Genomic DNA, 15,801 nt, shown 5'->3' with positions numbered 1-15,801 from the left:
GTGTGTGTTGGGGTGGGAGAAGATGTGAGAGAACGGGTAAGACAGAGAGAAAGGTGTGAAGAGCTTGACATTGGCTAAAAAGGTAGGCTTTGGCTGGATTATGAGCAGTCTGGAAATTCATCCATTGGAGTATTTTTTTTGTCTTGACCTCTCAGACAGAGCCTTTGCTGAGCTAAGGTATATTATGTGTATTGACAGGTGGATGCAGTATGAACTTTCCCAAAGCTTCTGACCATGGCACAGATGTTCCGTGGACCTCAACTTGGAAGTCCTCAGAGGATACTTCGAAGTACCTAGAAGAGCATTCCTTTGTGCTTGGAGACTTAAGCAATATTCCCTCACAGGGTTTTTTCTTCCTTCCTTTCTTTTTCTTTTCCTTCCTTCCTTCCTTCCTTTCTTCCTTCCCTCCTTTCTTTCTTTCTTTCTTCCTTCCTTCCTTTCTTTCTTTCTTTCTTTCTTTCTTTCTTTCTTTCTTTCTTTCTTTCTCTCTCTTTCTTCTTCTATTCTTCTTCTTTTTTAAAAATAATGTATAAACTGTGTCCTTTTATTTGTAGAATTGTAAAGCTTTTATAACTAGCAAGGACCTTCATGGACTACATGGGCATTGAGGGCCCCAGAATACCTTTGGGCTTCACGTTTTCCTTTCCCTGGCATAGGAGCTTGGATGAGGGAATCTTGATCACCTGGACCAAGGGTTTTCAGGCAACTAACTGCATGGGGCACGATGCAGCAACCTTACTGAGGGACATGATAAAAAGGAGAGAGGAATTCGACCTGGCCATGGTGGCTGTGGTCAACGATGCAGTGGGCACCATAATGACCTGTGCTTATGAGGAACCCACCTGTGAGGCTGGACTCATCATAGAGACGGGCAGCAATGCCTGCTACATGGAAGAAGTGAAGAATGTCCAGACTCTAGAAGGAACTGAGGGGTGCATGTGTAGCAACATGGAGTGGGGTGCCTTTGGGGACAATAAGTGTCCAGATGACATCAGAACAGTCTGTGACAAACATTCTCCAAATGCCGGGAAACCAAGTTATGAGAAGATGATCAGTGGCATGTACCTGGGTAAAGTTGTTCACAACGTCTTGATCTTCTTCACCAAAAGGGGATTTCTCAGATCTCTGAGCCACTGAAGAGGTGGGATATCTTTCAGACCAAGTATCTCTCTCAGATCGAAAGGGACAGGTTAGCGCTGCTGCAGGTATGGGCCGTCCTCTAGCAGCTGGGCCTGAACAGCACCTGCGATGACAGTATCCTCGTGAAGATCGTGTCAGCGGGGTGGTGTCCAAGAGGGTGGAGCAGCTGCGTGGCATGGGCTCGGGGGCCGTAGTGGATAAGATCCTAGAGAACAGGGGGCTGGACCACCTGAACATGACCGTGGGTGTGGACGGGACGCTCTACAAGCTTCATCTGCACTTCTCCAGAATCATGCACCAGCGAAGGAACTGTCACCAACGTGTAAAGCGTCCTTCCTCTCATGGGAAGACGGTAGCGGCAGGGGAGCCGCGCTCATCAAGGCCGTGGGCGTCTAGCACTGGGGAGAGGCAAGCAGCTAAGAGTCCCGGACCCCCCAGCCCGCTGCCTTCCAGCACTTCTCTCTTCAAGCAGCGACCCACGTTCCGCCCAGGGAGTTGCGCTGGGAGACGCCTGTGCCAGCACCTACTCCGGGAGGAAAGCAGAAGCCAGCTAAAGGCGCGTAAGTTAGGGTACCAAATAGAGTGCGTGCTGTTGATAATCCCTCACCTCCAGACCCCCTCTCACCTACCCTGCCACTTTGCTTGATTTGATTTCCACCCGGTTGTACATTCCCCGCGTGTGAAGTTTAGTAGCATCCATTTCTAATTTATGCGTTCATCCAACAGTTATTTATTGGCCCAAGATGAAAAGTCACACATCTGACCTGCTTTAGGGGCCACTACAGCCCGTCCTCGGGGACGTGTCCCCTGTGTGAAATGTATTCCCAGACACAGCCGGGGCTCCTCCTCCACGGGTGCATCACGCCGCTTCCTTGGCCCAGCACCCACTGCTGTCTGGTGTACCCCTCTGGGCATGTCAATGCCAATGTGTTGCGTGTCCGTGGAACTGGTCATAGCCCCATTGTGATGGTCTTGCATTCTGTCTGTTTTGGGCGGGGCGGGGGGGGGGGCGCAGTTCTGCAGGAAAGGATCTTGTCTCCATTGGGGTAAAAGAAACAATTCAAGAAACAGTTGGCGCATTGGAATTCCCCATCGCTTTTGTGAGCCACGTTGTATGACACAGTAAACTTTGCACCAGTTCAAAAAAACAAAAATAACAAATAATAATAATAATAATAATAAAAGAACTACCAAGGACTTTGGAGAGCATCTAGCCAAAACCAGAACCACAGAGGAGGTGTTCAGAGGCAGGTTAGTATTCTAGTCTTTGTTTTCATTTGATTTCATTTTATTTTTTAAAACTATAGTTGATTTACAATATTCAGCCAATTTCTGCTGTATAGCAAGGTGATTCAGGTAGATATATATATTCTTTTTTTTTTTTGTCTTTTTGCCATTTCTAGAGCCGCTCCCTCGGCATATGGAGGTTCCCAGGCTAGGGGTCTAATCGGAGCTGTAGCTGCCAGCCTACGACAGAGCCACAGCAACGCGAGATCCGAGCTGCATCTGCGACCTACACCACAGCTCATGGCAACGCCGGATCCTTAACCCACTGAGCAAGGGCAGGGATTGAACCCGCAACCTCATGGTTCCTAGTCGGATTCGTTAACCACTGTGCCATGACGGGAACTCCCTAGATATATATATATATATTCTTTTCTCATATTATCTTCCATCATATTCTCTCCTAAGAGACTGGATATAGTTCCCTGTGTTATATGGTAGGATCTCATTGCTCATCCACTCCAGATGCAATAGTTTGCATCTACTAACCCCAAACTCCAGTCCAACTCACTCCCTCCTCCCTTCCCTCTCCCCCCCCCTGTTCTCCATGTCCCTGAGTCTGTTTCTGTTTTGTGCATAGGTTCATTTCTGCCATATTTTAGATTCCATATATAAGTGATATCATGTGGTGTTTGTCTTTCTTTTTCTGGCTTACTTCACTTAGTATGAGAATCTCTAGTTGCCTCCATGTTGCTGCAAATGGCATTAATTCATTCCTTTTTTATGGCCGAGTCATATTCCATTGTGTACATGTATTACTTCTTAATCCATAGAATTTGCATCTATATATTTGGAGATCCTAATAATTTAAGGTACTTTCAATATAAAAATAATATAATAGGATATTCAAAGTAAGCATGTAAATGATTTCATGAAAGAAGAGTGACCATTGCAGCAATAATCTGGAAAAAAAACCACTCTAACTAGTTAACTGCATTTAGTCTTGAGCTGCCTGGCATCCAAGCAAGGAGATTAATGTGATGGTTTATATGTTTCTTTTTACCTGATAGAGGGTAACAGAGAAATACAGGATGTCATGTTGGTTTGAGTTGCTGCTGAGGGTTCCATCCCTAGCCTGGCACAGTGGGTTAAGGATCTGGCATTGCTGCAGCTCTGGCATAGGCTGTATCCATGGCTCAGATTTGGTCCCTGGCCTGGGAACTTCCATGTACCATGGGAATGGCCTGAAAAAAAAAGCAAATTATTATCATTTTATTAGATTCCACATATTAGTGATTTCATATGATATTTATCTTTGTCTGACTTACTTCACTTAGTATGATAATATCTAGATCCACTGATGTTGTGGCAAATGGCATTATTTCATGCTTTTTAATGGCTGAGTAATATTCCATTGTACATATGTGCCACATCTTCTTTATCCACTCCTCTGTTGATGGACATTTAGGTTGCTCCCATGTCTTGGCTATTGTAAATAGTGCTGCAATGAACACTGGGGTTGCATGAATCTTTTTGAATCATGGTTTATGCCTGTAATTAATACAACTTTGTAAGTTGACTATATTCCAATAAAAATTAAAAAAAAAGCAAATTAGTACTTTTCTTACCTCCAGAGGTGACACCCAGCTATCTTCTGTCCTTTGGACTTTAGTGAGACTGAAAGATCAAGGGCAGGTTTGGGGGGGAGAGGGAAGGGACTGCATGGGCATGTGGGTAAATGGGTGAGAGAGGTTTTCTGAAACCTTGGAGGAATGAACCCTACTGGCAACTGGTGATCAACCCCTTACAGCTAACACACGACTTGTCTAGGTGCTTTCCTATGGACTGGGTAGTGAAGAGAAGATGGGGTTTCATATCACACAGCATAAAAACATTCTGATGGGGTGAGAGGTGAGCGTGTGGGAGGAAGGAGGCAGTCAGACAGTTAAGAGCGTGTGCTGTGGTGATGGAGACTGACGTCAGAGGAAGGGGCTCTAGACCCAGGGGACAAGGGAGCATGCGTGTGTGTGTGTGTGTGTGTGTGTGTGTGTGTGTATAGGAGTGCATTTGCCACTTGGCCTGGCTCAACCTTCATAAATTTTCAGGTAACAGACATGTTGTTTATGGTCTATGCAATGCTTTCCTGTTTATCATTTCATTTGCTTCTCATGATCACCCTTTGAGAGAGAAACTTTTCTTCTTAATGAAGAAACCAGGGCTGAAAAGCTAAGTGTCTCAATCTCAAGGCTTCTACAGGACACAGCAGGATGAGAACCCAGTCTGTCTGACTTCGAATTCTGTGCCCCTTCCCCACCCCTCCCCCAAGTATGCCTAGAGTGGAACCTGTCCTTTCTGTCCCCACCTTTTATAGATGCCAAGTTGGGGCCCTTCCTGAGCTAACCCCCCCCACGTGCCTTTTCTCCCAGTTCACATGTGCCATCCAGAACCCATAAGAAGGACCTCATTCCAGACTCTTCTGCACTGCAGATGGCTCCTGCAGTGCTTAGAGATTCCCGACATAGTTCACTGTCGAGTAAACAATGCTGGACTTTTTGGATAAACTTGGTGATTTGAAAATGATTAAAGGGCTAACTGCTGGGAGAGATCTGAAGGCATTCTACCCAGATGCTGATGCATGTAAACATATTTTTAGACTAATGTTAGGTTTTATGCTAAAAATGAAGAATAATCTATGAACATTTACCTTTTTTCAGCCATCTGCTAACAGCAGTGTAGACAAATGTGTTGGATCCTCTTCCACAAGAGAGGGGGCAGGTTTGGTGAAGCCAAAGAACCAGTAGATCAGAGAACAAAACATCAGATCTCCAGTCACCTACATCCCACCTCACCTTCCATAGGACAAAGAAAATGCTGTAGGCTGAGGTGAGGAAAGGTGGGCTTTCATTCCTCCTCTGCCATTCCTGTTCACTATTCTCATCTCCTCTAGCCAAGCCTGTGTAGTGCAGGTTTCACCTCCTTCTGGAAGCCTACAGATACAGTGGGAACGCTGTGGGTTTTGACCAAACAAAAACGATAAGAGAACGCAAAGGTACTCTGGGGTACTTTGATGAGGTCAGAGAAAGTGCCTTTCACTTTTCCACACACCCCTCTGCCCCCATCGCCTCCTGTGTGCCTGGCTCAGGGCCTGGAACTCAACTTGGTGTGGACCAGCTAGGCGCAGGTCTGGGGCCGGTGATCAGCGGGTGCCGGGTTGCGGGCAGCTGGCGGATTGCGTGATGTGGGGCGGGAACCCAAGGAACACTGAGCGCCTACATCTTAGAGCAGCTGGCTCTGAGGAATTATTGCAAGTCTGCACAACTTAAAAATCTGCAGTTTGGGGGCGGGAGGGGGAGCGCGGGGGTGGGTCCCCGAGCGTCCCATTTCTCCTCGGGGCGGTTCACTGAGCGTTCTCCCTCACTGCAGAGGGGCGGGCGATGCCTTCTGGACCACACGCCTCTTTCGCTGAGGTCCTGGTTTGCCGTCCGACCGTGGCCGCAGGCGTCTTCCTCTGGTAGAAGGGGACTCCGCTTGTCCTCCTTTCCGCTCGGTGCATGGTTCACCCCTTAGGACTTGGTGAGTTGAGGAACGGAGCGTGCAAATCAATCTGGTTCTGTAGGCTGCGTGAGTCTTCAGGCAGCGGGGCTGGAGGTAAACAGGCAGGACCAGGGGATGTTTCCTCCTTTGCACTTTGTTTTAAAACAAGTTGGGGGCCTCGATACTTCCTAAGAAAATCCCGGCAAATTCTCAGTGTTGCTTGGGCCGAGAGGCGGTTGCGGGAGCCGCCGGGGCAGCAGAGGGGGTCGTCCGTGTCCCACAGGGTCAAGGTGGCCCCAGCCCGGCAGGGCGCGCAGGTAGGAGGCGTGGGGCGCGCTCCGGCTCCCACCCGGACCCGGCGTGCAGCTCCAGGAGTGACTGTGCACTTGGGTCTAGGCGGGGGCGCGCGCCTGGCGGGGACGCCTCTCTGTTCGTCCCAGGGTCCGCCAGTCGCGCGGCCTGAGCCCGGCAGCCAGCGACCGCCGGCGGCGGAGCGCCGCGCCCTCAGCCCGGGGACCTAGGACTGCGAGCCCGAAGCCAGGCGGCAGGCGAGGCTGGGACCAATAGGGCGGCGGCCCAGCGGCCGGCCCCGCCCCGCCCCGCCCCGCCCCGCCCCGCCCGCGGCTCCGGGGCGCCAAGCTCCTGCCGGGCGGGACGGACCGATTGACCGACGCGGGGCACTCGGCTCTCCTTGCCGCCGCCGCTGCGGCGGGCGCGGGACCGCGCGGAGACGCCAGATCCCTGCGGCGCGGGCCGGCGGCGTCCCAGAGCCGAGGCAGCCAGAGGTCCTCGGACTCCTGCAGGTACCTACTTGTGTCCCCACCTCTCCGTGCGCTCCGCAGACTTCTCCATACGACCCGGTAACTTTCCCTACCTTTTGCTGCCCTGCCCTGTCGTGGCCTTGGTTACGGGTTCACGACCCGGCAGATCTACATCCGCAGGGGACTTTGCATCCTGCTGGGCGCCTGTCTCCAACGCTCTCCATCCTCCCGTCCCTAGAGCCGGTCGTCGCTGGAACCCTAAGGATCTGCCTGTTGCGCGAGTTGCCGGCAGCCGAGGGAGTGTCTGGGTCCTTCGGAAAGCCGCAGGGACGCTGTTTAGAGTCCGCTTTTGGGTGCGGGGTGGAGGACAGATGGAGGCGGGAGAATCGAGGAGCCGGGGGAAGGCGGCACTCCGCGGAGGGGCATCCCTGGGGCGTTTCCTTAGCCGGGAAGCCGTTCCTTCTCTTCCTCGAGAGGAGGCGCTTTCCTGACAAATGTAAGTGCTTCCCAGGCCGCCCGCTCCGCCTTCTTCCTTGTCATCCTCCCCTCCCCTTTGCCCTGCAGAGGTGCAAAGCGCCCCGCGACAGTTGCGGGGAAGAGCGCATCCAGGACCGGTGCTCTGGTGCCGCGCTGCGCCTAGGGACTGCCGGTGCGCCCCGGGTGGAAGTGGCTTGGAGCTTGCAGGGCCCTTGTTGAGTCGTACGCAGACCGTGCGTTTGGATCAGTGGTACTGATGGGAGTGGGTGCCCTGGGGTCGGGAACTTCCGTTTCCCGCACCCCTCTGGGTGGCTGCCCGACTTCTTGAGGTGAATTGGCTGGCGAGCGAGCCAGACCTGCCGGCAGGGGCCGCGGCGGGCCGGGCTGCGAGCCTTTCGCATTGCAGAGATCATTCTGATGCCCCCCCATCCCGCCCCCCCCCCCCCGCCGCCCCTGCGCGCTCTTCCCCTGCTCTGCCTCTTGTGTCTTTGGGAAAGGAGCACCTTTTGCGCCCTTGATGTCTCCAGCGTCTGTACTGGGACACAGAACAGAGAGCCTAACTCAGACAGCCCAGGACCCGGGTGGAGGGCTGCAAAGGACCACCTCCTCCTGCCAGAAGGACCCAGGGGCCCTGGTTTGATGCTGCGGCGTGGTTGGGGGGCGGGGTGGTGTTTCTCTTCGTCGTCCGGGTAGAGTAGCTGCTAGGTTTTGATCTTTCATTTCATCTCCGAGTGCAGGGCAGGTGAGGAAAACAAGATCAGGAACCTTCCCGTCCCTTTTCATGTATTTGCTTAAGTGATTTGCGTAAGCATTCACTTAGAACTGTATAAGTTACACCTAGTTGCTCCCCTTTGTGGACTACTTGCAAATACTTGCCCAGGTAAACAGGAAGTAAGCATTTTCCTGAGCACCTGCCTCTCTTGCTAAAGGCAGATGCCTTAGTGCTCTTCTCCCCAGTACTCTCAGCGTTTCAGGCTGAGAGAGGGTGGCATTGATTCTGTGGTTGAACTTGGTGTTCAGGGTAGTTCTCACTCTTTACTGGGTTGTAAGCTGCTTGAGGACAGGGATTCATCCAGTATGTGTCTACAACCCGCCCATGGTGCCTGGGGCCAGGCCTTGGTCACAGCACAGGATGAAGTTTCAGTTGATCTTTCTTTTTTTTTTTTTTGTCTCACCGAATTCCACCCTTCTCGGGTTCTAGTATTGTTAGTCATTTCAGAACTAGGAATTGTCAGTACTGGGGTAGGGAGAAGATGATACTGAATACTCAAGAACGCTGAATCCAGAGCATGTGAGTATTCTAAGGAGACTTGCGGAATCAATCTTGTCTCTGAGCCATTATTACCTGGAAAATCAGCCTGAATAGAGAAAGCCATTAATGAATGCAGCAAAGCTAAGGTTTTGCTGGTCAAGTGTATGAGAGCAAATTGGGAAGTTGGAAGCAATCTTTGTTCTGTTCAGAAATATTAAAATATTAAAAATCCAATGCTCTGACACTTAAGTTGGCCGGCAAAGCACCAGCTAAGGTTTTTCTTCGTCCATATTATTATTATTATTTAAGAAAGTAGGGGAAGGGTGGGCACTCCAGTCCCCTCCTCCTTATTCAGTGAATTTTGCCTTTCACTGTTATCCTTCACAGACTCTGCATCTTTCTATTGTACCAGAGAGCTCCATCTGCCCTGTGTCTGGCATTTGGGGCTGTCAGCTCTGAGAGAGCAGGCACCACGGGGTTTTCCTCCTCCTCCTCTGCTTCCACTTTTTTTTTTTTTCCCCCGCAGATAACATTTCTTGGCCGCCTACCATATGCCAGCTACTCTGCTCGGCCCTTTTCCAGGCATTATCTCATTTAATCCTTAGAACACCCGCATTAGGAAGTGAGGCTTCCCTTCTTTGTGTCAGTGTTGCTATGAGAGCCAGCAGGGAACAGAGCCCCTGCAGGATATTCTGAGCCTGATCAGAGACCACTGGATGGGGCTGGGCCTGAGGCCTCACTGGCAGGCCAGGACGGCTCTCCAGGGTAGGCTGAGGCATAGGGGGAGGAGAGCATGCTTATTGCCTCTGCTTATCAGGTGTCAGGAAGGTAGATCCCCTGGGTGTCACTTGTATGTAAAATCCGTGAGGGGGCATCATAGAGAACAGACTAGGACCAGGATCCTGGGCTCCAGCCCTGATTTCTACCTGCTTATGGCTCCTTGTCTTGATATAAGTCACTTGGCATCTCTGAACCTTGGTCTATTTAGCTTCCAGGATCTAGATGTCTAATATTGTTGTTACCCTGTATGGGCTGAAAGCTCTCCATGTATTAACTCATTTCATCCTGGTGATGACCTTGGGAGGTAGGCTCTTTTATTACCTTATTTTATTTTATTTTCCTGACTTAAAATGACAGAAAAATATTCTCTCACAGTTCTGGAGGTTAGAAGTCCCCAAACAAGGTAGCCCACAGGGCTACCATCCCTCTAAAGGCTCTGTGGGCAATCTGGTCTTTGCCTGATCTAGCTTTTGGTAGCTCTAGGTATTCCTTGGCTTATTGCCACACTACTCTGATCTCTGCTTCCATGAATTACTCTATTGTAGAGGAGAGAAAAAGAGACCAGTGAGTATTTTGTGCAAAGTCACATAACGAGGACCATAACAAGGACGATTCTATCCCTGGTGGTTGGTCTGAGGAGCCACTGTGAGATTCTGCCCTTTGCCCTGCACTTAGTAGGACTCAGACTGGGCTTGTTGAACGGTGACCGGGAGAGGTGGCTTGCTGTTACCAAGCGATGTTTTGGCTCCCCTTGTCCCCTTGAAAAGAAATTTGAAAACCGTGCTAGAAACTATGCTATGCTCTTTCTGCTTTTGCCACAGTTGCCCTCTTTCCAATGGAATTCTGCCCAGCTGGTTGGGAAAAGGAGAGGCAGACCTTAAAGATCATGGGCAAGGTAAACAGTGTGGCTATTTCCAGAAAATGTGTTTATTGTCAATGAGAAACCCAGGAAAATCACAGAACACTGCACTCAGAGTCAGATCCACCAAATAAACCAACCAGTAACCAACTCATGAAAAACTCTTGTGTGGTCACCCTGCGCCCAGTACTGCAGGCACCGAGAACAGGCAGAACCCAAGACATTTTCTCTGACTTGAACTGGCAGTGGACCTGGAGACTCAAGCACAAGACAGGACAACAGACGATGCTAAATATGAGCCCGATAGAAGTCACAGTGGTTCTGTCACGTTTGTCTAGTCTAGTGTAGTTTGCAGAAACTTCACAAAGTTTTCTCATTTCAGTTCTCCTGGTAAGTGTGATCGGTGACTGGCAGGGGACAGGAAGCCTGAGTTGCAGATGACAAAAATAAGACCAAGTGAGCCTTGTCAGGGGTGTTCTGACTCCAAGTCATTCTCTTCCTGCCTCACAAGGAGGGTGATGGATGTGGAGGGTCCTTGGAGGTGGTGAAGTTTGAATGTCATCCTGAAGCTGGCTTTCGGTTACCGCTCTTGGCTAATCAGGATGCTCAGGACGGGCGAGGGAGAAAGAGAAAATCCTTTTTACTGTTGTTTTACTTTTACATTCAGTAAATCTCATTTATGATGAACACGTTGACAATGTTTAGATGTTCAGTCAATTGTGGAGGTGGATTTGGAAGACTTCTCATTCTTGTCTTCCTTTATCATTTCTTTAAATCATCCTTTGCAACTTTGCAATACACACACCTACCCCTTATAAAAGTAAACTCTTCTTGCTAAGCTATGGATAGTTACTAGATTAGGTTGTAGCATTTTTCTTGGTGGGTGGGGATTCTTGCTCTCTTTGGAATCCTGCAGAGCCTTGCTTGGAGTAGATGCCCTATAAAATTGTCTGATTGCACAAGTGTTGGAATAAAGGCCCAAGACCTGCTTTTGGCAGGAACGTTACAGATAAGCAGTTTATGTTGACAGCAGCTGGCTTCGGCGTGGTTGCTGAAGCCCGCAGTGAATGAAGCATCTTGTTGTTGTCCTGCGCGGATCAACTGAGCTCAACTGAGCACCCAGCAGGTGTTCACCAATGTTGACTTAATGATTAATGTACGGAGTCATGTATATATCCTCTTTACATATATAAATACACACATTTATTCAACAGGTATTTAAGTACTTACCCGATGTTATGTACTATGCTGGGGCTGGGTGAGGAGACAGACATTAAACAAATAAATGCAAACATTTAAGTAGTGGCACGTGCCCTAAAGAACTTCGTGGGAGGAGAGTAGCAAGGGAGAGGAGGGTGCTAGTTTAGATGGGGGAGCTGGGAAGACCTTTCAGAGGAAGAGAGGAGTTTATCACATGAAGAGGCAGAGGAGGAGATTTCCAGGTTGCAGAGAGTGTGAGGATTCTAAGGCAGGAATGAACATTGAGTATGGAGAAACTCCATGAGAGGGCCGAGGTGCCTGGAGGAGGTTGGAGAGGATGGCAGGGGCCAGGTGATGCTGTGCATGTTGGGCCAAGTTCAGGATCGTAGCGTTTGTCTTGAGGGCTGCAGGAAGGAGTTAATGGATTTGTGGCAGGTGAGTGTCAGGAGCTAATTTATATTTCTAGAAGATCGTCTGTGAAGACCAGATGAGAAAAGAAAAGATTAGAGAGGTTTTATCAGGGCAGGTGGGAGTCTAGTTCGAGGCATGTGGGAGAGGTGGGACCTCAAGCCAGCTTGGACTCCGTGAGAATGAATGGGAGGCTAGAAGTAGAGACTCTACACCTATAGGTTGGTTGTGAAAGGGAACAGAGATTTGGGCTGAGTGCAGGCGAGGGTTCGCATTTTGTCTGCCCATGTGGAAGGCGACCCTGGCTGAGGTCAGGGAGCTGAGTCCAGCTCCTCAGCAAATCAACACATACCCATCTCTCTCTGTGGCTACAGCCTAGTGATTTTGTGATTAAAAAAGGGATAATCTTTCTACAAACCTTCTTCAGTAATGTCATTTATATGTGTTAATTTGGATCATTTTTATAAATTGAATTAGGAGAACTGTGAGTGGGTATGTGGGAACATTTGTGGTGAGATTCAAAGCATTTGGTCTTTGATGATCACCAAGAAGCTGCTCTCGAGTTGGCTTAAATGGAGAGACATCAGTGATCAGCGTGGTGGTGAGAAGATGCCAAAAGCTTCTCCAAGATGCATGGGGGCGAGGCCCGATGGAGCGCTCCAAGCATGGTGATGAGCCAGCTCTCTGTGTCTCAGAGGAGCCCTTTACCTGGTCTTCCTCATCACATGCCACTCTTCCTCTGTACCCACGGGTGTCTTGGTATAAAAATGCGAGAGAATGACATATGGTTTGTCATCTGGGAACCCATGTTTCACAGACTATGCTGGCCTACAGATCCATAAGGAACATCACGGGAGCCTGATGGGGCCTTAAAGAACTGATAAGAGAATCCAGAGGCCAATGTATATAGAGTCGTAGGGAATGGGAGCCCAAACAGGACCAGAGCGTTGAAGATGACTCCGAAGATCAGTTAAGAGGCATCGGCTTCTTGAAGACTTCTTTCAGCCATGCTTGCTGACTTATATCCTGGCAGATAAGTAGTGTGAAATAAAAGAATGCCAGTGGATTAATATTTTGGGCTTGAACATGTTTGCTTTTGTTTATTTGTTTGTTTTCCTTTTTAGGGCTGCACCTGCGGCATATGGATGTTCCCAGGCTAAGGGCTGAATCGGAGCTGCAGCTTCCAGTGTACGCCACAGCCACAGCAACTCGGAATCTGAGCTGCATCTGCGACCTACACCACAGCTCACGGCAACACCAGATCCTTAATCCACTGAGCGAGGCCAGGGATCGAACTGGCATTGGGTTCATTACCGCAGAGTCACAACAACGGAACTCCTGTTACAATTTTTTTTTTTTTAATCTTTCATTCGTCTACGAACTGGCTTGGCTTTCTTAAATCCTGATTGACTTGCCAAGGTGAACCTAAAACCATTTTCTTCTCTCTCTCTCTCTCTTTTTTTTTTTTTTTTGTTATTTAGGGCTGCCCCCACAGCATATGGCACATGGAAGCTCCCAAGCTAGGGGTTGAATCGGACTGTAGCCGCTGGCCTACACCACAGCCATAGCAGCGTCAGATCTGAGCCATATCTAGGACCTACACCACAGCTCACCATGACACCTGATCCTTAGTACACTGATCAAGGTCAGGGATCAAACCTCTGTTCTCATGGATACCAGTCAGATTCATTTCCACTGAGCCATGATGGGAGCTCCCCTAAAACCATTTTCTGTGATTTACTTAAAATGAAGAATTGGCTAAAGAGATGGGAGAAGACTGTTGTTTATATATTTGGATCAAGAGGCGATGCCTGGGTTCTGGCAAGGATGTTTCAGCATCTTTTTCTTTGAGGGTCAATAAATCATACCTTCTGTGCAGGGTTTTTCTTATGGGTTTTTAAGATCCCAGTTTCCTAAGTGTGGTACCCTCATGAGGCACCTGACATTAAGACCCTGCCTGCCCTCCTCCCCTTGGTGTTTAGCTACTGCCTGGCCAAGATTAGCCCTTAGTCTGTTTGAGGGTTGAGCTTTCTCTGTGACCCTGGTCTCCCCTGAGCTAAAGGTGTAAATAAAAAGTGTCGGAGTTCCCCTCGTGGCGCAGTGGTTAACGAATCCGACTAGGAACCATGAGGTTGCAGGTTCGGTCCCTGCCCTTGCTCAGTGGGTTAACGATCCGGCGTTACCATGAACTGTGGTGTGGGTTGCAGACGCGGCTCGGATCCCGTATTGCTGTGGCTCTGGTGTAGGCTGGCAGCTACAGCTCCGATTAGACCCCTAGCCTGGGAACCTCCATGTGCCGTGGGAGTGGCCCAAGAAATGGCAAAAAGACAAAAAAAAAAAAAGTGTCCTTATGTGACAGTGTTTATTATCTGTCTGTCTGTCTTTGCCGAAGTGTAAAATGGTATCACTATCCCCATACCCTCTCATCATCTCCTTAAATCACGAATCCTACAGTGTAGGCTCTCCGGATAGGTAAAAATAGGAATCTCGTGAAAGTTCACATGGTGCCTGAGCGCTTCACCTTTAAGCAGTTTCCCCAGGCTTCTTGATCTAATTAGAAATCAAATGTCAGCGTGGTGTCTCTTTTTGGTGATGAGCCCTGAGTTCTCTTCTCCCAGCTCCTCCAGACTTAAAATGCGGAAGCTGCAGCACGCTTTGCCTTCTCATCTTGTGTCTTTTATGCCAGGCTTTGAAGTAGAGAGTACACAGTAGGATGCATCATTATGTAACGTGGCCATAGACTCTCCTGAGTTTGCCTTTAGTTGCTTTTTATCACCCACGTCAACAGTTAAGAGCACACCAGCAAGCCCTGTTTTAAAACCCTTCCTTTGTAAGTTAGGGCTGCTCTTTGAAAATAATTCCCGCCTAAGTGTTATTAGACATTGGGGTTAGGTTTCAGGATGCTTCATGGATGACAGTTAAGTCATAGGAGTGGGACAGAGAGGGTTTTGAGCAGTGGACATCCAGGACCGAGTGGTGTAGAAGGGAGGAGATGGCATTCTCTCTCTTAGGGACGGGTCCTTCCCCCACCCCCAACATCACGGGCTCAGGCATACATGCCAGAGGAGGAAGGGCATCCCTTACTGCATGCGGGCTGCTTAGCTGGTTGGATGAAGTGGACAAACCACAAAAAAGTACCATATTAGGTAGAGAGTTTCAGTCTCACAAGAGGAAAAGAGTTCTGGAGAGTGGTTGCACAATGTTACAAATGCATTTAATACCACCGAACTTCAAAATAGGGGGGATGGTAAATTTTAGAGCATGTGTATTTTACCATGATAAAAAAGTTGGAGAGGAGTTCCCATCACGGCTCAGTGGTTAATGAATCTGACTCGGAACCACGAGGTTGTGGTTCGATCCCTGGCCTCGCTCAGTGGGTTAAGGATCCGGCGTTGCCGTGAGCTGTGGTGTAGGTCACAGACGCGGCTCGGATCCTGAGTTTCTGTGGCTCTGGTGTAGGCCAGTGGCTACACCTCCGATTAGATCCTTAGCCTGGGAACCTCCATATGCTGTGACTGCGGCCCTGGAAAAGATAAAAAGACAAAAAAAAAAAAAAAAAAAAAAAAAAAAGAAAAAAAGTTGGGGAAAAAAGACACTGAGACTTCATTGCTGTGAAATAGCATTTTCAAGTGTTTTGGACCCAGGTTCTTTACATGCTTAAAAATTATTGAGAACCTCAAAAAGCTTTTGTTAAAGTGGGTTATAGCTGTCAATATTTATATTAGAGGAGTTCCCATTGTGGCTCAGTGGGTTAAGAACCTGACATAGTGTCTGTGAGGATGCAGGTTTGATCCCTGGCCTCTCTCAGTGGGTTGAGGATCTGGCCTTATAGGTCAGTGTTGCCATGGCTGTGGTATAGACCACAGCTGCAGCTCTGATTTGATCCCGAACCCCAGAACTTCCACATGCTACTGGTGCAGTTGTAAAAAGAAAAAAATTATATTAGAAATTAAAATAGATACATTTCAAATTATTTAATTTTTAGTTCATTTAAAATAACAATAATCACCTCATTTAAATGGCATATTTTAGTGAAAATAGCTGTCTTTTTTAAGCAGTAAAATTTGAGTGGCATTGTTTTACACTTTTACAAATTTATTTATTGTCTAGTTTAATAGAACACCATGGGATTCTTAGATTCACTTTTCTATTTAGTCTGTTATATT

The 15,801-nt window shown here is 48.7% G+C and overlaps 1 protein-coding gene across 20 annotated transcripts in view; it reads left to right on the top strand.

Moving 5' to 3' along the window:
• Nucleotides 1–5,783: 5,783 nt before the first annotated feature.
• KCNS3 (potassium voltage-gated channel modifier subfamily S member 3) overlaps nt 5,784–15,801 on the top strand; it is a 38,280-nt gene continuing 28,262 nt past the window's right edge. For 6 of the 20 annotated variants that reach the window (XM_021085916.2, XM_085015982.1, XM_021085911.2 and 3 more), the window contains exon 1: nt 5,784–5,937. The gene's annotated coding sequence lies outside the window, so the exon portion shown is untranslated. Of the gene's footprint in view, nt 5,938–6,549; nt 7,156–7,244; nt 8,428–9,989; nt 10,064–15,801 lie in introns of those variants that run through there. The other 14 variants (XM_085015969.1, XM_085015967.1, XM_021085915.2 and 11 more) reach the window with 10 other exon arrangements.

The sequence above is a fragment of the Sus scrofa genome, chromosome 3 (assembly GCF_054392235.1).
Source record: "Sus scrofa isolate SSC_HxYL_T2T_F1_AM1 chromosome 3, Sscrofa_HxYL_maternal_Yorkshire_Landrace_v2.0, whole genome shotgun sequence".
Lineage (NCBI taxonomy): Eukaryota > Metazoa > Chordata > Mammalia > Artiodactyla > Suidae > Sus > Sus scrofa.
The sequence above is the reverse complement of the archived record's forward strand: the minus strand, read 5'-3'. Positions and strand labels throughout refer to the sequence as shown.